Raw genomic sequence first — 21,730 nt, forward strand, 5'->3', positions numbered from 1 at the left:
TTACATAAATGCAGAAAAAGTGTAAAAGAACAGCAAGATTAAAAATGAGGATGAATGTAACCAGACTATATTTGAGGGAAAGTGTCTACAAGTCTCAAATGTGTAAAGCTATTCAGGCTCTCCAGTGAGTCATTGAGAGATGTATGCCACATGCTCGCTCTATAACACACATTGCTCTATCTATGGCTACAAAAGCTATCAGTTTTTCAGTGACTAGTTTCTTCCAGAGGGAGGGGGATCACTGGTGCTGGAATAATTCTCTGGCATCAGTCTACACGGCAACAATCAGTATTTGAAAGTAAAAATCGGTATTTCAACCCATATGTTAGCTTGTTAGCATTTCACAACAAAAAAAAATCAATGTTTTCCATTAGGATTGGAGGTTGTCAATATTAACCTATCAGATCAATTGGAAGATGATACTGAAACCTGTCAGAACCAATCAGATTAGTTGCAGGGTGAGATTTAAGGCTTTTAGTACCAATCCAATCAATTGAAGGAGGGGACTGGAGGTTGTCGGTACCAATTAAATTGGTTGGAGGGTGAGATTAGAGATTGTCAGAAACAATCAGATCAGCTCAAGGAGGAGATCGGAGGCTGTCAGAACCAATCACTCAGACATTAGTTTCTACTATTGTTGGTTGCACACCAACTTTTACAACAACAACTTGCATTTAAATAGCACCTCTAACATATGAAAACAGATAAAAATTGACACCAAACTAAAGAGGGAGATATTAGGACAGGTGTCGACATTGGTCAAAGCGTAGTTAAAGAGGTAGGTTTTATGGAGGGTCTTAAAGGAGGATATAGAGATGGAGAGTCAGAAAGGTTTAGAGTGAGAATTCAATAGTCTAGGGCCCAGACAGCTGAAGGCATGACAGCCAACAACAATTTGCATTTATGTAGCATCTTTAACATAGGAAAACATCCCAAAACGGTTCACAGGAATGTTATCAAACAAAATTTGATGCCGAACCACGTAATGAGAGATTAGGACAGATGACCAAAAGTTTGGTCAAAGAGTTTGATTTTAAAGGAGTAAAGAGAGGTAGAGAGGTTTAGGGAGAAAATTCCAGAGCTGAGGACATAGGTAGCAAAAGGCATGGTCACCAATGATGGAGCGATTAAAATCGGGGATGATCAGGAGATCAGAATTGGAGGAGTGCAGGGATCTTGGAGTGTTGTAGGGCTGGAGGAGGTTAGATAGATAGAGAGAGGCCAATGATGGGGTGAACGGAGTGAGTGATGTGTAAGAGGCCAGGATTAGAGAGATGCAGAGTTCTAGGAGGGATGTTGGGGTGAGGGATGTTGTAGAGGTAGTAGGGGAAAGACATGGATAGATTTGAACACAAGGATGGAAATCTTAAGTCTGAGGTGGTAATGGACCAGGAGCCAAGGTAGGTCAGCGAGCACAGGGGTGATGGGTGGCCGGAACTTGGTGCGGTATAACTTTTGGTTAGGAGAGTTTTGGATGAGCTCATCTTTATGGAGAGTAAAAGTTAAAGCTCAACTTCCTGACCTGCTGAGTATTACCAGCATTCTTCTGATTTCCAGAATCTGCAGCACTTTGCTTTTTAGACTTTTCAGATGGTCTGATTGTTTTGAGAGAAGCAATTATAAGTACATCTATTATTGTTTGTCTCCAATGTTGTTATATGTAACTGTTATTTATGTAAACTTGTATTTACTCTGCACAGCCACCAGAGGGCTCATTCCCCAGAGTCCCAAGGGATCCCATAATCCCTTGGGAGCACAGGTATTTAAGGAGGCCTCACTGGTTGGAGAGGCACTCTGGAGACCTGCAATAAAAGACTAAGGTCACCATTTAGTTTGAGGTCACAGTTTTCAGTCTGACTCTTTCTCCATACATAACAACTGGCGACGAGATACAGATAGCGAACCCAAAGATGCAGAGGACAGTGGGCATCCTGGAGAAATTCTTGGAGGGAGATGATTGGGAAACTTTTGTGGAGCGACTCGACCAATACTTCGTAGCCAACGAGCTAAATGGGAAAGAGAACATTGCCAAATGAAGGGCGATCCTCCTCACCGTCTGTGGGGCACCAACGTATGGCCTCATGAAGAATCTGCTCACTCCAGCAAAACCCAAAGAGAAATCGTACGACGATTTGTGCACACTGGTCCGAGAGCATTTGAATCCGAAGGAAAGTGTTTTGATGGCAAGATATCGGTTCTAGATCTACAAAAGGTCTGGAGGCCAGGAAGTGGTGAGTTATGTCGCCGAGCTAAGACACCTTGCAGGACATTGCGAATTTGAAGGACATTTGGAACACATGCTCAGGGACTTCTTCGTACTTGGCATTAGCCACGAAACCATACTTCGCAAACTTTTGACTATAGAGACCCCAACCTTGAGTACGGCCATAGCAATAGCCCAGGCGTTCATTGCCACCAGTAACAATACGAAGCAAATCTCTCAGCAAACAATTGCTGCTACAAGTACTGTGAACAAAGTGATGTTGTTTTCGAATCGTAACGTACAAGGCAGGTCACACATACCTGCAGCTACACGACCGCAGATGTCTCAGAATCCACCATCAAGGGTGATGAATGCAAGGCCATTAACACCTTGTTGGCGCTGCGGGGGTGATCATCGTTTCCATTCATGCCGATTCAAAGGGTACGTTTGCAAGGGCTGTGGAACAATGGGACACCTCCAACGAATGTGCAAGTGAGCTGCAAATCCTATTAAACCTGCAAACCATCATGTTGCAGAGGAGGACAGATCCACGGAGGTTCACGATGAACTAGAGCCTCAGATCGAGGAGGCAGAGGTAAATGGGGTGCACACATTCACCACGAATTGTCCCCCGATAATGTTGAATGTTGAACTAAATGGACTCCCGGTGTCAATGGAGTTGGACACGGGCGCGAGCCAGTCCATCATGGGCAAAAGACTTTCGAAAGATTGTGGGCAACAAGGCTTCAAGGCCAGTCTTAACTCCAGTTCGCATTAAACTAAGAACTGTGAGACTTTTTTATTGAGGGCATCGGGCATGCTGGGGTTTTCAGGAAACTGATTGAGACCAAAGACTTGATCTTGGAAGCGGCGGCTCTGATAGCCCAGACATTTATCTCAGGGGAGGAGGAGACCAAAATGATGTATGACAAAAATTTTGGCTCAATTTCAGCAAACGACAAGGGAGTCAACATTGTTAACGTGGCACACAGTTCTCTCGGCAACAAGAGCAATCGGACATGCCCCAGCATGTAGTCGAACTCAAAGCGGGAATTGAACAGAGACAATGGCGAGCTGAATGCCGATTCATGCCATCGCAATGAACAATGTGGCCAGTAATGGGGCCATCAACACCTGTTCATGGTGCGCTTAAGGACAGTTACAGAGATGATCGATGGGTAATGGACCTTTTGTTTCCAACAACGTCGCCTCCAGCTCATGCTGGAGGTGTGGAGGCAAACACCCAGCCAGAGCTTGCAGGTATCAGCAATATACCTGCAGAAACTGCAACGTCAGCGAGCGGTCACTTGGCGTGTATGCGCAGGAAGCCTGCAGCCAGGTTGATGTACGAGGAGGATGGGCCTGATGTAAGCTCTACGAGGCCAAATGAATACTGGGGGAAATCGCTGGAAGCTGAAGTTCAGCGAGTTCATGTGGAGCACATATATAGTTCATATACCAGGACGCCACCGATAATGATTAAAGTGCTCCTCAGTGGCATCCCAGTATTAATGGAGCTAGACACGGGGGCCAGCCAGTCCCTGATGAGTATCAAACAGTTTGAAAGGTTGTGGATGTCCAAGGACAGGAGGCCAAAATTATTGCCGATTAACACACAGCTACGGTCATATACAAAGGAGATAATTCCGGTGCTAGGCATGTTCTACAAAGATTCGGAGAAGTTTGCTACTCTGGATTGTCCCGGGGGACGGTCCTGCACTACTGGGGAGGAGTTGGCTTGCTGTCATGAACTGGAAATGGAGCGATGTCAATGCAATTTCTTCTGTGGAGCGAGTATCAAGCTCACAGGTCCTGGATAAATTTGATTCATTATTTCAACCCGGCATCAACACTTTCATGGGGGCCAAGGTAGTGATTTACATAAACCCGGATGCCAGTCCAGTACACCACAAGGCCAGAGCGGTGCTATACGTGATGCGGGAAAAGATAGAATGCGAATTGGACCGTCTGCTGAGGGAACGCATCATCTCGCCAGTCGAATTCAGTAACTTGGCTAGCCCAATCATGCCGGTGCTCAAGGCGGATGGGTCGGTCAGGATATGTGGTGATTACAAGGCCACCATCAATCAGGTGTCACACCAAGACCAGTACCCACTACCGAGAGCGGAAGACTTCTTTGCGACGCTATCCGGTGGCAAACTTTTTTCAAAATTGGACCTGACCTCAACTTACATGACCCAGGAGCTGGCGAGTGAGTCGAAGAAGCTGACCACCATCACGACACACAAGCGGTTGTTTGAGTATAACAGATGTCCGTTCGGGATTCGCTCGGCCACCACGATCTTTCAGCGAACTATGGAAAGCCTCCTCAAGTCGATTCCAAGGACGGTGATTTTTCAAGACGACATCCTCATCACGGGTCGCGATATTGAAGAACACCTCCACAACCTGGAGGAGGTGCTACGCAGACTGGACCGGGTAGGGCTGCGACTGAAAAAGGCGAAGTGCGTCTTCTTAGCTCCAGAGGTAGAATTCCTGGGGAGGAGGGTAGCAGCAGACGGGATCAGACCTACTGCGTCCGAAACAGAAGTGATCCAAAGAACACCCAGACCCCGTAACACGACTGAGCTGCGTTCGTTCCTGAGGCTCCTGAACTATTTTGGTAACTTTCTTGCCAAATTGAGCACGCTGCTAGAGCCGCTACACGTGCTCCTACGCAAAGGTTGTGATTGGGTCTGGGGGGACAGCCAGGAAAGGGCTTTTGATAGAGCACGCAATTTGTTGGACTCCAACAAACTGTTAACCTTATATGACCCGTGTAAGAAACTTGTGTTAACGTGCGTTGCGTCGTCCTATAGGATTGGGTGTGTGTTGCAGCATGTTAATGCCAGTGGTCAGTTACAGCCAGTAGCTTATGCCTCCAGAAGTCTATCCCAGGCAGAAAGGGGCTACGGGATGGGAGAAAAGGAAATGTTAGCATGTGTATATGCAGTAAAAAAAATGCACCAGTACCTGTTTGGCAGGAAATTTGAGCTGGAGACAGATCACAAACCCCTCACGTCCCTTTTGGCTGACAACAAGGCCATAAATGCAAATGCATCGGCCCGCATACAGAGGTGGGCACTTATGTTAGCTGCCTATGGCTATACTATTCGGCACAGACCGGGCACTGAAAACTGTACCGATGCACTCAGCAGGCTCCCACTAGCCACCACTGATGGGGCAACTGAGCATGATGCTGAGATAGTCATGGCTGTTGATGCTTTCGAAAGCGAAGGCTCACCTGTGACAGCCCGTCAGATTAAAGTCTGGACAAATAAAGACCCGCTACTGTCTTTAGTTAAAAAATGTGTCCTGAATGGGGACTGGGCAGCCACGTACGGGGCATGCCCTGAGGAATTTAAACCGTTTCATAGGCGCAAGGATGAACTCTCGATTCAGGCCGATTGCTGACTGTGGTGAAACCGAGTAGTCATGCCCCAGATGGGCAGAGAGGTGTTTATCAGAGAACTTCATAATGAGCACCCGGGCATTGTCATGATGAAGGCAATTGCCAGGTCACACGTTTGATGGCCAGGATAGATGCAGACCTGGAACTTTGTGTTCGCAGGTGCAACACGTGTGCTCAGCTGGGCAACGCACCCAGGGAAGCCTCCCTTAGCCCCTGGTCCTGGCCCGCATCCATGTGGACTACGCAGGTCCTTTCATGGGAAAAATGTTTTTGATTATAGTAGACGCCTACTCCAAATGGATTGAGAGTGCCATTTTAAATTCAAGCACATCCTCTGCCACGGTAGAAAGTCTACGGGCAATGTTCGCTGTCATGGAGGAGTGGAGGAGAGCCCAACATGTCAAGTGGAGGAGAGCCGAGTCACTGTGGGCAGTCCGGATAGGCCTGAGGCACTGCAAACAGCAGACACTCAGGCCAGTGCCCAACAACCGGAGCCCCAACTCAGGCACTCTACAAGAGAGCATAAACCACCAGAGAGACTCAACCTGTGATCCCAATAAGACTTTGTGGGGGGAGGTGATGTCATGTATTCAACCAGCATTGTAACCCATGTATAATCTGACCTAAGTTGTACACTGTGAGAACAATGACCACTAGGTGGTGAACCTTTTGGGAAATACTCCTAATCTGGACCTTCAGATATAAACGGGGAAGCTCCACCCACTTCCATTACTTGAGTGCTAAGGAATAAAGGACAGGTCACAGACTGACCTTCTCTCAAGCATGGGCCTCGTGTGCATTTATACTGTATAGTCAGGACGTATCAATGGCGACGAGAAACTGGGATTTAAACCACGTGAGCATGGCCTCTAGCAGAACAGACGAGAGGTACTGTGTTAAGGAATGGTTGGGACAGAGATTCAACATTGTTAAAGCAGCACACAGTTCTCCAGGCAGACAAGGGCAATCGGGCATGCCCCAACATATAGTCGAACCCAGAGGGGGAGTTAGACAGAGACAATGGCAAGCTGAACGGCGATTCACGCAATTGCAAGGGACAATGCGGCCAGTAATGGGGCCATCAATACCTGTTAATAGCGCACTCAAGGACAATCACAGGGGCAGGCAGGGACGATCGACTGGCAAGGGACCTTTGTTTCCAACAGCAGCTCATGTTGGAGGCGTGGAGGCACAGACTCAGCCGGAGTTTGCAGAGATGAGCAAAATACCTGCAGAAATTGCAGAAACGAACGCTGGGGGAAATCGCTGGAAGCTGAAGTTCAGCGAGTTTATGTGGAGCACGTATACAATTCATACACCAGGACGCCACCGATAATGATGAAAGTGCTCCTCAATGGCATCCCAGTATCAATGGAGTTAGACACGGGGGCCAGTCGGTCCCTGATGGGTATCAAACAGTTCGAAAAGTTGTGGGCGTCCAAGGCCAGGAGGCCAAAATTATCGCCAATTGACGCACAGCTACGGACATACACAAAGGAGATCATTCTGGTGCGAGGCAGCGCCATGGTAGTCGTGACCCACAAAGATTCGGAGAACAGGTTGCCACTCTGGGTTGTCCAGGGGGATGGTCCCGCACTACTGGGGAAGAGTTGGCTTGCTGTCATGAACTGGAAATGGGGCGATGTCAATGCAATTTCCTCTGTGGAGCGAGTATTACGCGCACAGATCCTGGACAAATTTAACTCATTATTTCAACCCGGCATTGGCACTTTCATGGTGACCAAGGCTTGGCGGGCCATGGCCAGGGGCTAAAGGGGCCTTCCCTGGGCACATTGCCCAGCTGGGCACACGTGTTGCACCTGCGAACACAAAGTTCCAGATCTGCGTCTATCCCTGGCCACCAAACATTTGACCTGGCAATTGCCTTCATCATGACAATGCCCGGGTGCTCATTGTGGAGTTCTCTGATGAACATTCGCCGCTCATGTTCTACCGGACACCTTGGTCGGCGACAATAGACCGTGCTTCACAAGCACTGAATTCCAGGATTTCATGGCAGGCAATGGAATCAACCATGTCAGAACGGCACCGTTCAAGCCGGCCTCAAACGGCCAGGCGGAACGAGCAGTGCAGATAATCAAACAGGGGATGCTCAAATCCAAGGGGGTTCCCTCCAAAGCCGCTTATCATGCCTCCTGTTGGCCAATAGATCCCGACCGCACTCGCTCACAGGCTTCCAATTGCAGAGCTGCTAATCAAAAAGTCGCTCAAAACCAAGTTATCCCTTATACACCCTACTATGAAAGAAATTGTTGAGAGCAGCCGTCAGTCACAATGTGACTACCATGACAGGAATGCGAGGGCGCCATGTACTGATGTCAATGACCCTGTTTTTGTCCTTAATTACGCTGCAGGGCCCAAATGGCTTGCAGGCACTTTGATTGCCAAAGAGGGGAATAGGGTTTTGGTAGTTAAACGTACCAATGGACAAATCTGCCGCAAACACGTGGGACTGGAGTGCATCATCACCCCTGGCAACCAAATTTTAATTTGATTTTAACGTATAAAACTTAATTTGTTTAAATTGTCGGTTTCAGTGCCCCCCCCCTCCCGCCCCCTCCCCCCTTTTAGCCAGGGGCCACTTGTATAATTTGTATTTTAGTGCCTTAAAAAAAAAAAAAAAAAAAACAAGGGGGCACTTGAAAAGTTTGTCGAGTATGCCTCCCCCTTTGATCAAAGGGCACTTGATTTACGTTGCAACTTAAAATAGTTGCAGAGTTGTTGTATTTCTGGAGGAGTCCGTGTTCCACGTTTTTATTAAATGTGTGAGGTTGCAGCCCCTCTTTCTATATTTGAAGGGGCTGTTCCTCAAATTCTGGTTTCACTTCAGTCCCACATTCCTGATCTTTGGGCACCCTATGCGGAGGAGAGTGGGCAGGTCGGCAGGCCTCCTCGTAGGACTGCTCCTGGGCACGGCCAAGGGGGCCATCAGCCGGTCCAAGCAGCAGGCGGTCGAGGGGGTCGTTCAGCCCGACTGCCTACCTCTCTTCCGCGGTTACATCTGAGCCAGGGTGTCCTTGGAGATGGAGCACGAGTTGTCCACCGGTACACTCGCAGCCTTCTGTGAGAAGTGGGCGCCGGAGGGACTGGAGTGCATCATCACCCCCGGCAACAAAATTTTAATTTAATTTTAATGTCTAAAACTTAATTTGTCAGTTTTAGTGCCCCCCATCCTTTTAGCCGGTGGGCACTTGTATAATTTGTGTTTTAGTACCCTAACAAAAAAAAACAAAGAAAAAAAATTTTTTGGAGTGTGCCTCCCCCTTTAATCAAAGGGCACTTGATTTAAGTTACAACTTAAAATAGTTGTAGAGCTGTTGTATTTCTGCAGTCTAGAGGAGTCCGTGTTCCTCGTTTTTTTATTGAATGTGCGAGGTTGCAGCCCCTGTTCCATTATTTGAAGGGGCTGCTCCTCAAATTCTGGCTGCACTTCAGTCCCACACTCCTGATCTTTGGGCACCCTGTGCAGAGGGGAGCGGGCAGGTCGGAAGGCCTCCTCGTAGGACTGCTCTTGGGCATGGCCAAGGGGGCCATCAGCGGTCCAGACAGCGGGCGGTCGAGGGGGTCGTTCAGCCCGACTGCCTGCCTCTCTTCCGCGGTTACATCCGAGCCAGGGTGTCCCTGGAGATGGAGCTCGTGGTCTTCCGCGAGAGGTGGGCGCCGGAGGGATTAGAGTGCATCATTACCCCCGGCAACCAAATTTTGATTTGAATTGTGTCAATGTCCAAAATTTAATTTGTTTATTGTGTCATTTTTAGCGCCCCCCCTCTTTTAGCAAGGGGGCACTTGTATAATTTGTGTGTTGGTGCCTTCAAAAAAAAAATGATAAACAAGGGGGCACTTGTTTGAAAGTTTCTGTTTTAGTGCTCCTTTAATCAGGGGACATTTGAATTTAATGATTTATGTTTTAACAGATTACAACACAGATTACAACAAAATAGTTGTAGCCTTCCGTAGGCCTCCACGAAGGACTGTTCCTGAGCATGACCAAGGGGGCCATCAGCCAGTCCAGGCAGTGGGCGAGGGGGTCGTTTAGCACAACTGCCTGCCTCCCTTCAGCAGTTACATCCGAGCCAGGGTGTCCCTGGAGATGGAGCACACGGTGTCCACCGGTACGCTAGTAGCCTTCCGCGAGACGTAGGCACCGGAGGGGCTGGGGTGCATCATCACCCCCGGCAACCAAATTTTAATTTGAACCATGAGTGTCTAAAGATTATTTTGTTTAGTTTGCCGGCTTTAGTGCCCCCCTCTTTTAGCCAGGGATCACTTGTATAATTTGTGTTTTAGTGCCCTCAAAAAAAACCTCCTAAAAAACAAAAAAAACAAGGGGGCAGATGAAAAGTTTTTGGAGTGGGCCCCCCCTTTAATCAGGGGGCACGTGATTAAAATATTACAACAAAGTAGTTGTAGCCTTCCGTAGGCGTCCTTGTAGGACTGCTCCTGGGCTTGGCCAAGGGTGCCATCAGCCGGTCCAGGCGGCGGGTGGCCGAGGGGATCGTTCAGCCCGACTGCCTGCCTCTCTTCCGCGGTTACATCTGAGCCAGGGTGTCCCTACGCGAGACGTAGGCACCGGAGGGACTGGAGTGCAGCATCACCCCCGGCAACCAATGGAGTACGAGAAGAAGCTTGCAGGGAACATTAAGACGGATTGCAAAAGTTTCTATAGATATGTAAAGAGAAAAAGGTTAGTAAAGACAAACGTAGGTCCCCTGCAGTCAGAATCAGGGGAAGTCATAACGGGGAACAAAGAAATGGCGGACCAATTGAACAAGTACTTTGGTTCGGTATTCACTGAGGTGGACACAAACAACCTTCCGGATATAAAAGGGGTCAGAGGGTCTAGTAAGGAGGAGGAACTGAGGGAAATCCTTATTAGTCGGGAAATTGTGTTGGGGAAATTGATGGGATTGAAGGCCGATAAATCCCCAGGGCCTGATGGACTGCATCCCAGAGTACTTAAGGAGGTGGCCTTGGAAATAATGGATGCATTGACAGTCATTTTCCAACATTCCATTGACTCTGGATCAGTTCCTATGGAGTGGAGGGTAGCCAATGTAACCCCACTTTTTAAAAAAGGAGGGAGAGAGAAAACAGGGAATTATAGACCGGTCAGCCTGACATCGGTAGTGGGTAAAATGATGGAATCAGTTATTAAGGATGTCATAGCAGTACATTTGGAAAGAGGTAATATGATAGGTCCAAGTCAGCATGGATTTGTGAAAGGGAAATCATGCTTGACAAATCTTCTGGAATTTATTGAGGATGTTTCCAGTAGAGTGGACAAGGGAGAACCAGTTGATGTGGTGTATTTGGACTTTCAGAAGGCTTTCGACAAGGTCCCACACAAGAGATTAATGTGCAAAGTTAAAGCACATGTGATTGGGGGTTGTGTGCTGACATGGATTGAGAACTGGTTGCAGTGACTAGTGGGGTACCGCAAGGTTCTGTGCTGGGGCTCCAGCTGTTTACACTGTACATTAATGATTTAGACGAGGGGATTAAATGTAGTATCTCCAAATTTGCGGATGACACTAAGTTGGGTGGCAGTGTGAGCTGCGAGGAGGATACTATGAGGCTGCAGAGTGACTTGGATAGGTTAGGTGAGTGGGCAAATGCATGGCAGATGAAGTATAATGTGGATAAATGTGAGGTTATCCACTTTGGTGGTAAAAACAGAGAGACAGACTATTATCTGAATGGTGACAGATTAGGAAAAGGGGAGGTGCAAAGAGACCTGGGTGTCATGGTACATCAGTCATTGAAGGTTGGCATGCAGGTACAGCAGGCGGTTAAGAAAGCAAATGGCATGTTGGCCTTCATAGCGAGGGGATTTGAGTACAGGGGCAGGGAGGTGTTGCTACAATTGTACAGGGCCTTGGTGAGGCCACACCTGGAGTATTGTGTACAGTTTTGGTCTCCTAACCTGAGGAAGGACATTCTTGCTATTGAGGGAGTGCAGCGAAGGTTCACCAGACTGATTCCCGGGATGGCGGGACTGACCTATCAAGAAAGACTGGATCAACTGGGCTTGTATTCACTGGAGTTCAGAAGAATGAGAGGGGACCTCATAGAAACGTTTAAAATTCTGACGGGGTTAGACAGGTTAGATGCAGGAAGAATGTTCCCAATGTTGGGGAAGTCCAGAACCAGGGGACACAGTCTAAGGATAAGGGGTAAGCCATTTAGGACCAAGATGAGGAGGAATTTCTTCACCCAGAGAGTGGTGAACCTGTGGAATTCTCTACCACAGAAAGTTGTTGAGGCTAATTCACTAAATATATTCAAAAAGGAGTTAGATGAAGTCCTTACTACTCGGGGGATCAAGGGGTATGGTGAGAAAGCAGGAATGGGGTACTGAAGTTGCATGTTCAGCCATGAACTCATTGAATGGCGGTGCAGGCTAGAAGGGCCGAATGGCCTACTCCTGCACCTAGTTTCTATGTTTCTATGTTTCTATGTTTCTCACCAAATCTTAATTTGAACCACGTCAAATGTTTAATTTGTTTAAGTTGTCAGTTTTAGTGCCCCACGCCTCCCTTTTAGCCAGGGGGCACTTGTAGAATTTGTGTTTTTTAGTGCCCTCAAAAAAAAAATGGGCACTTGAAAAGTTTTTGGACTGTGCCGCACCCCCCTTTAATCAGGGGGGCACTTGATTACTGAGAGAGCTAAAAATAGTTGAAGCCTTCCATAGGCCCCCTTGTAGGACTGCTCCTGGCCAAGGGGGCCATCAGCCAGTCCTGGCAGCGGGCGGTCGCTCAGCCCGACTGCCTGCCTCCCTTCCGCGGTTACATCCGAGCCAGGGTGTCCCTGGAGATGGAGCAGGCGGTGTCGACCGGTAGGCTTGCGGCCTTCCGTGCGAGGTGGGCGCTGGAGGGACTGGAGTGCATCATCACCCCCGGCAACCAAATTTTAATTTGAACCATGTCCAAAGTTTAATTTGTCTATGTTTGTCGGTTTTAGTGTCCCCCCCCTCCCCTTTTAGTCCGGGAACACTTGTATAATTTGTGTTTTTAATGCCCTCAAAAAAAAAACAAGGGGCACTTGTTTGAAAGTGTTTGGAGTGTGCTCCCCCTTTAACCAGGGGACACTTGATTAAAGTGCACAACTAAAATAGTTGTGGCCTTCCGTGAGAGATGGCGCCGGAGGGACTGGAGTGCATTATCACTTCCAGCAACCAAATTTTAATTTATTTAAGTTTCGTTAATGTTTAAATTGTTAATTTGTGGGTTCTAGTGCCCTTGCCAAAAGGGGGTACTTGATTTTATGTTCTTACCAAAATAGTGTGGAGTAACTTAGCCAGTCATGTGATGTTCCCAAGACTCAAAAATCCCCAGTCAGTTGGGTCTAGGTCATCCACAATGCGATATGCAGTCTTGAGCCTCGTGGATGAACTGGTAATGTGTAGTTTGATTATTAAGCCTTTGTTAATAAACCAACTAGTTCTTTAAAGCAATGTGTTGCTATGAATTCTTAGGCAAGAACCAATGAAGCAAATAGATTACAGCTTTCAATTCAAATAATCTTCTACCTACCTTTCTGGGACAAGGACAGATGCAATAGTGAGGCCATTTTATCTTGTGACTGTAGAGATTAATTTAAGTTTATGTTAGAAAGGAGTCCAGTTCACAAACTATTTCGAATCAAGGGCCTAGAAATTGGAAATTGCTTCAAAACCTACTGGTGCCACCATGGGCCGGAGTTAACGACCACTGATGGTGCCAGCAGGACCAGTAGATTGGCCCTGGTTACTAATTAACCTTAGCCCAGCACTAAACTTACCGTGCATTTTCGTGGCATTTGTCCTGGCAGGAGGACCAATGTAGCATGGCTGTAGCGTGATTACAGCAAGCCTTCTCTTAAGACAAGGCAATGTTGGTCCCTTCAAGGGGGACTGCCTTCTAAAATGAAAATAATTTAAATTAATTTTAAAATAGGCAGTGTTTCGCCCTACCTTCAGGAAAAACAAAACATGAAAAAAAATTCCCAAATGTGAGTCTTCAGCTCTTAAAGCTGAATTGCCTTCTACACCTACAAAAATGAAAGTGGCTCAGCAAGCTAGGGAAGGGACACCCAGGGTCTCACATGCAGCGCTCCATCTTTTTGCTGGAAGTTAGCACTGCAAGAGAGGTCCTCTACCCACAGGGGCCAGGAGGCCCTCCAGAAAAAAGGATGTGCGATCACATCACCGAGGCCATCATTGCCAGCAGTGTCACCCCCATAACCTAGTTCCAGTGCCCAAAGCAACTTCAGAACCTCAGACCAGTGGTCAAGATTAGTGAATACATCTTCAAAAGCAGTCTCCTGCCAACTTCACCACGAGCCTCACACACTGCTGAATGCATAAACCCGCACCCATCACCCCCCGAGAATCGCTCACCTACCAACAATCTGTACCAAACATGAGACCCACATCCCGTTTCTAGCTTCATCTCATCCCCTTCAAGGCGACGGTGCTGGCCATTCTTGGTGTCGGTATCCTCACACATTATTCTCCTTCTCGCATGCACCTTGTGCTTTCCTCGCCTTCCCCTCACCATAATTCCACCCTTGTGTCTTCCTCATTTCACACAGTCAAGAAATGAAGCCTGCCCAGCCAGTGGTTGACCAAGAAGAGGCAGGGGGGATTGAAGAAGAAGAAGAAGAAACACCGTCACTTGATTCGACTCTCCCAGCCACCAGCTCCTCAAGATCGACCAGCAAGGCCATTTGCAGTGTCCCCCACAAAGTCAGCAGCCTTCCACCAGCCATGCTGTAGCCACTGGGATAGCACACTGACATCACAAGAATAGGCAAAGGCACACGCAAGACAGTCACTAAGGGAATGCATAAGGGTGATGAGTTGATTTAATGATGCCATATTGGATGGACAGATATATAAAATTGGATTGGAAATTTTGCTTTGTGGTGGCTTTTATTTCAATATTGTGGCCAAGAGAACACTGTGATGATCAGTAAGATGTGGGACAATTGTTGAAAGGGTAATTAGGGGTGTGGTCACTGGTACCTAGGCAGATAATTCAGCCCCGGATATCCCGGCCACAAAGGGGCTGTCTGGGTTGCCTCCCTCCTTTTGCTTCCTCCTCTTCTGTTTCTTCCTCTTCCTCCTTTTCCTCCTTCTCCTCCTCCCTCTGTGAACAGTTTGTCACCTTTGCTGCCTCTGCTCCATCCAAATAGCAGGTCGTACATCAATTCAGAGTCACACGCTGATTGATGTCATGATTTGACTAATTTCCATATCTGGAGCAAGTCGAGGCAACGGTGGCACTGCCATCCTACCCAAAATGACGGCCACCGTGTTCCGCTCCGGAAGTGGGCAGAATCGAGGCGGCTGCCAATTTTTCATCCAAACTGACCTTATCAGCCAGCACAAATGGGGAAAATTTCACGGACATTGTGTTATTTCTCTCAAAGAACTCAATTAAATTTGTCAGACATGACTTAACTTTTAGAAACCCACGCTAACTTCCTTAATTAACACATATCTTTCAAAGTGAGTATTAATTTTATCCTGTATTACAACCTCTAGAGATTTGCCCACTGTCGATGTAAGACTGACTGGTCTATATTTACCTGTTCTTTAAAGCATGGTATTGACCTGATTTTTATGGGGAGGTGGAGATGGTGCAGGGTAGTGTGGAGGAAACCCGGCAAATCCAGGGACTCGGAGGTCCGGTCAAATCTAATGGCTGGACCACATTATAATTTTTCCCTTGGCTGGCATTTTGGCAGGAAAATCATGGGCAGGAGGCCACATCCAGGATTCTAGGAACGGTCGGTCCCTGGTAATCAGATCACTGGGCAGGCTGAAGATTGGGGCTTTGGGGGGAGGTCGCTGATGGTGACATGGGCAAGAGAGACTGCGATTGCCTGAACGGAGGCCGAAGGCTTCCTTGAGGGTCCGGGGTGGGGAGCATCCCTCCTCCTCCTGGCCCAGAAGGAGTGTTATCAAAAGCATTTACCTCTGGAGCCGGCAGCTCCCATCTCCATTTCACTGCCAGGTCTCCCAAGTCCTGTTAAATTTAAATCAGGCTCCCAATTTCACTGTGGGAGCCTGAATTAAGTATGTTAATGCCTCTCCAAGATGGGACATTAGTACAGCATGCAATCCGTCACTGTAAAAATGGCAGTGTGGTGGGTTGGAGATGCCTTCCCCGTATTTTAAGGTTTAACACCCTCCCATCTCCTCCTGCCCATCATGGGGGGGTTAATATCGAAGCCGTTATGCTCGCAATTATCTAACCCTCTGACACAACTTCCATATCCAAGGATGTTAGTAAGATTGTGATCTTATATTTTCTGCACTTTGATTTTTTTTTATCCTGAGCAATTTCATGTGGGAGGACGAGAATCTAATTGAAACCTGCAGAAATCCACCGCCAGTTAAAATCCCCTCCACTCTTTGGAATGGATAACTACCATCTCTCCCTTATTCCTCCCTACTGATTCCTCAAGGTCAACTGCAGTTTTGACCAAGTTCTGCCAACCCTGACCATAGAACTACTTGAAGTAGTCTGGAGGGATCCCTGATCTGTTTATACCCAAATGTCATTGTACATTGCAGTTGGCTAATATTACCTCCAGACCAGTTAGAAGTCATTTGTACAAATGATAATTGACTCTTTACAGACTAAGGGCTCAATTTTCCCCAAAGCATTTTTTTAGCGTAATAGAAGAGTTACGGACGATTTTTTTGGGCCGAAGAACAGCAAAAAAAAATGTTCTAAGTTTCTCCATTGGACATCTTCATTTTGGCGTGACCTTTAGTTTTGGGGTGGAGCCTTGATCTGCGCCAAAAAGATTGGGCTACCATGGTAACCAGGGACACAATGTGAGCTGAGGCTGCAAAGTGAAGCATACAGCCAGCTCCCAACACATTAAACGAATTGAAAAATACATAGTAGCAACTTACCACGAACCCCACCCGAAGGGCTTGCTGGTCCGGTCCCATTCTCGCGGTCCAGCCCCATTCTAGGGGAGTCTCTCTCTCTCTCTCTTCGGGCGGGGTTGGAGGCAAGTTGCTGCTATGTATTTTTCAATTCTTTGAGTGTGTTCGGGCATCTGCTGTGCCGATTTCCACACCTGCACAGATTTCCTTAACTCTCCGGAAGGTTTTTCTGGCCTAAGCAGAACTGGAGTAACTCTCAGCTGGCCAAACTTGCCTAAATGGCCAGAATTGGCGTAGGTGGCTGGTTACGCCCGCTTTGGCTGAAAAAAAAAACTGACCTAAAAAAATCATAACTAACTGAGTTACCCTGGTGCAAATTGATTGGGGAAACTGTGGTTTTTCAACTTAGGCCAAAAAGAGCAGCCTGCTCCAAAAAAAACGGCGCAAATCACTGGGGAAAATTGAGCCCTTTATCGCTACATTTATTTGCATATATATTCTAATTTTATTATTTGCCATTTGTCGTGATTCATTTTGCTATGTTGTAAATAAAATTAACAGTGGCTTTAGTCTATTTGTTCTGGTCTGTATAGCAATATCTGGAATTTTTGAAGAGAATTGGGAAGCATAGCATGAAACTATAGATTATTGCAGGTGAGGAAGTTATTACGCCATGAAGATGCAAAAGAAAGAAAGACTTGCAATTATATAGCGCCTTTCATGACCATCGGACACCTCAAAGCGCTTTACAGCCAATGAGGTACTTTTGGAGTGTAGTCACTGTTGTAATGTGGGAAACGCGGCAGCCAATTTGCGCACAGCGAGCTCCCCGAAACAGCAATGTGATCATGACTAGATATTATATTTTTACTGATGTTGATTAAGGGATAAATATTGGCCAGGGCATCAGAGATAACTCCCCGGCTCTTCTTTGAAATAGTGCCATAGTATCTTTTATGTCTACCTGATGGAGCAGCAGATGGGACCTCGGTTTAACGTCTCATCCGAATGACGGATGCACCTCTGGAAGTCTAGAGAAAAGATAAGATACAACTTATTGCAAGGGACCAAAATCTGCTTATGAGAATCACTGTTAGATAAATGAGAGAGAAGATAGCACGAACAATTTTGGAAACTGCAACAATGTACTAATTGTGATTATTGGGGCTTTGCAATGATAAGATGTTCCAACTTATTGTTAGTGGTATTGCGCACTGGTGTCTTTTAGAAACTATTTTGTTTCTGCCTAAGTAGCACGTGTGACCTGTTTCTGTTAAAGGAATTTGCAGGGGGTGGGGGGGTGGGGCGGGGGGGAAATTGGCCTTCGCCCCATTTCGGGTGGATAATTCAAATTATTTAAATTATTTCCGCCTAGCGGGAGGCGGGGGAGAGGGAGAGGTGGGAAATTGGGCTCTTTAAATCAAAAAATGCCTCCCAGCACTTTTGGGTGGTGTTGGAGGGTAGCCGGGCGGGATTGGGACGGGAGCGGTGAGGTGTCCATCAGCATGACACGGATGTGCTGCATGGCACTGATGCGTCACAATGTCCCTCCCCTTCGCTTAAAGGGGAGGGACACTGCGAGGCCTACGAGGCCTCCGTGGCACCAACTGGGCCACCAGGGTGGGGTTCAGCTGGGCCAATGACCTGACACCCAAAAGGGGGTACAGGGCTGCCTATTGGCGGCCCACCAAACCAGCAGCCACCATTATCAATTAAAACAAAATGATGGCCGCGGCAGTCCTCCCTCCCTTTTAAGGGCGGCCACAGCGCCCAGCCACCGGCAGCTTCACGCCCAACAAAACTGTCAGAGGCAATGACTGGCGCCGACCATGCTCCCGCGGGGCAATTCCCCCCACAGGGTGCCAAAGGGGTTGGCGCTGGGTGGTAAGGGGTCGGGTGGAAAGGTCTTACCACCCTGTTACTGCCCCTTAATGTCCACAACTCAAATCATCAAACCATGCCCTAAATTATTTTTAAATTATAAAGTAAAAATAATCCTTTTCATTGTCCAATGGGGAATTCAAGAGAAACCTTTTTACCCAGAGAGTGGTTAGAATGGGAACCCGCTAGCATAAGGAGTAGTTGAGGTGAGTAGCATAGATGTATTTAAGGGGAAGCTAGATAAACACATGAGAAAGAAAGGAATAAAAAGAAATGTTGATGGGGTTAGATGAAGATAGGTGTGAGGAGGCTTTTGTGGAGCATAAAAACCAGCCTAGACCAGTTGTGCTGAATGGCCTGTTTCCCCGCTGTTAATGCTATGTAACACTATGTAAAGAAGATTTATTTAGTATGATCTAATAATCTCTGACTTTATTGGGTTCTTTTCTAGTGTGTTCCTTCAATGTCAGGTAGAGCGAGAATTAAAATACTTTGATTTTATATTATCTTTGAGGAGGGGGCAGTTATAAGATGATTTGGTATCAATTCATTTAATTACAAATCAACTTCAACTTCATAAGTAGCCTATGCTAAATATTTAATCTTCTCAACACTACTCTTTGCCAATCAATTACATCTGTAATCCATTCACATGTACATAAACTTGCTTGTTGATTAATGGTTTGAGGAATAATAAAGAATATCAATCAGAAATTAATGCATGACCAGTTACAAATTGATTAACGTAAACATCTTGTCCTTCTTCTTTTCAGGTTGGATTTAATAAAGCTCAGCAATGGCTGGGATGGTACCAGTGATTTAATATATAGTGACATTATCATCTTTTTAATATAACCTTTGCTGCGCATGAAGAATCAAGGCTAATGTTTGCTCTAGGAGATTGACTCTAGGTCCACTTATGTCCCCTGAGTAAACTCTTATGGTTACCATGGCAAATTCAAAGATCTATTCTCATGGCTTGCTTACTCAAATTATATCACTCACCATAACACCAATACCTTAATTAAGCTCACTAAAACCCAGGGAGGTATCTTTCTCACAGTTTCTAATGAAATAGAGATGATGGGCTCAAGTTTCGGCCTGAGTTGTTCCTATTTTTTTGGAGCAACTAGTTTAGAATGGAGCATCTTAGAAATTGCAATTCTCGGCATTTAGTTTGCTCCAGTTCTAGTGAGTTAAAATAGTTCAATTTTAGAACAGATTTTTTTTTCAAAAGGGGGCGTGTCCGGCCACTTACGCCTGTTTTGCAAGTTTAGGCAGCGATAACTTACTCCAAACTAACAGAATGGAGTAAGTGCAGATTTTTTTATGCTCAGTAAAACCTTGCCTACACTTAGAAATCAGGCATAGGGAACGATGGGTGGGGGGCGGGGGTTGGGGGGGGGGCATGGGGGGAGGGAAGTTTACAAACATGAAACATGTCACTTTTACACATAAAGAGCCATCATCAATAATAAATGATAAATAAATCAATAAATCAACCAATAAAATCAGGCAAAAAAAAAATTAAAAAATCAATAAATAAAAAATTACGTTTCTACTCACCGACATGCAGCACCGGGAGCCCTCCAACAGTGTGCTGGAACAGGGTCCCCCCCCCCCCCCCACCCCACAGTGACTCTCTCTCTGTCTGTCAGTGTCTCTCTGTGTTTCTGACAGCGAGAGGTGGGGGGAGAAAGGGGAGGAGGGGAGGGAGAGGAGGGAGGGGAAGGAAGAGGGGGGGGAGGGGAGGAAGAGGAGGGGGAGGGAGGGGGGAAGAGGAGAGAAGAAGAGGGAGGGGAGAGGAGGGAGGGGAGATGAGGGGAGGGGAGAGGAGGGAGGGGAGAGAAAGGAGGGGAGAGAATGGTGGGGGAGTGAGGAGAGGAGTGGGGGGGATCCGGAGTGGGAGCGGACCTGAATGGGGGGGGGGGGAGGGGAGCAGGAGGAGCAGACCGGAACACGGTGGGGGGAGCGGTAGCGGACCTGAACGGTGGGGGGGGGGGGGGGGGGGCGGGGGAGGGAGCGGGAGCAGGAGTTGAAGATAAAGAGGAGGGAAGCCTAAATCCGATCTTTGCTGCCCCAGTGAGCCCATTCGGTCAGGGCTAGGGGCGGCATGCTTCGGGCCCCTCCCACACAGCCTCGGCGGCCTGGAGCTACTGCACATGCGCGCACACTGTAGCGCGCATGTGCAGAGGTCCCGGCACTGTTTTCAGCACCGGGACCTGGCTCCGCCCCCCACAGCTTGTGCTGTGCTGAGCCAAGGGCCTGCAACATTCCAGCAGCGCGGAGAATACCGAGGTAAGTTTTAGGCGCGGTTTTTGTTCTAAAAAGTTGCCGTAGCTCACAGAGTTGCGCCGTTCTAAGCATGGGGGCAAACTTGGGCCCGATATGTGGCATAGTTGCTGTTGAAGGAAAAACTGAAGGGCTTAATGAAGAAATGAGGGCGATAGGTCTCTCTTTCTATTCTTTATTTATTTGCACAAAGAAAAGAATGGCCTCAAATTTCCTTGGAGATTCCGCCGGACTCCTTCCATAACTCTGGCGGACGTCCATCAGAATGCACTGGAAAACAGCAAAGATCCAGTTGCTTTGTAAAGGTCAATACCTTTGTCAGCCGCGGCTCAGTAGTAGCACCCTTGCCTTTGAGTCAGAAGGTTGTGGGTTCAAGCCCCACTCCAAAGATTTGAACACATAGTGCTCGGCTGATACTTCTGTGCAGTACTGAAGGACTGCTGCACTATCGCAGGTACTGTCTTTTGGATAAGATGTTAAACTGAGGCCTGTCTTCCCTCATAGGTGGACGTAAAAGATCGCATGGCCACTATTGTAAAGAAGAGCAAAGGACTTCTCCCCGGAGTTTACAAGGCAAGTTATATCAAGGGCAGCCCTGAAGACAAGGATTCCTTATGCCAGGAGTTCCCATTTCCCAGGTTCAAGCAGGACCAGGCATAGGACTGGAGGTCAGTTTGCCATGTTAAATCAAATGTACCCACCTGCAGATGAACCCCAGTGGAGGGAATGTGGAATGTCCAGGCAAAGAAATAGAGAATGAAAGACTTTCATTTATATAGTGCCTTTAATGATGTCAGGATGTCCCAAAGCCAATGGAGTACCTTTTGAAGTGTAGCCATTGTTGTAATGTGGGAAATGTGACAGCCAATTTGCACACAGTAAGCTCCCACAAACAACAATTTGATAATGACCAGTTAATCTGCTTTTGTGTTGTTGATTGAGGGGTAAATATTGGCCAGGACCCTGGGGATATCTCCCCTGCTCTTCTTCGAAATAGGCAAAGGGAATGGCCTGGACCCCTGAAAAATGTGCAAAT

The 21,730-nt window shown here is 47.2% G+C and overlaps 1 long non-coding RNA gene across 1 annotated transcript in view; it reads right to left on the minus strand.

Moving 5' to 3' along the window:
• Positions 1–17,554, minus strand: part of LOC139230041 (uncharacterized) — an 82,162-nt gene extending 64,608 nt beyond the window's left edge. Inside the window, exon 1 of the long non-coding RNA XR_011587889.1 lies at positions 17,486–17,554. This is a non-coding gene — a long non-coding RNA (uncharacterized lncRNA). The remainder of the gene's footprint in view (positions 1–17,485) is intronic.
• Positions 17,555–21,730: the final 4,176 nt, after the last annotated feature.

This window comes from Pristiophorus japonicus, chromosome 1 (genome assembly GCF_044704955.1).
Source record: "Pristiophorus japonicus isolate sPriJap1 chromosome 1, sPriJap1.hap1, whole genome shotgun sequence".
Taxonomy (NCBI): domain Eukaryota; kingdom Metazoa; phylum Chordata; class Chondrichthyes; family Pristiophoridae; genus Pristiophorus; species Pristiophorus japonicus.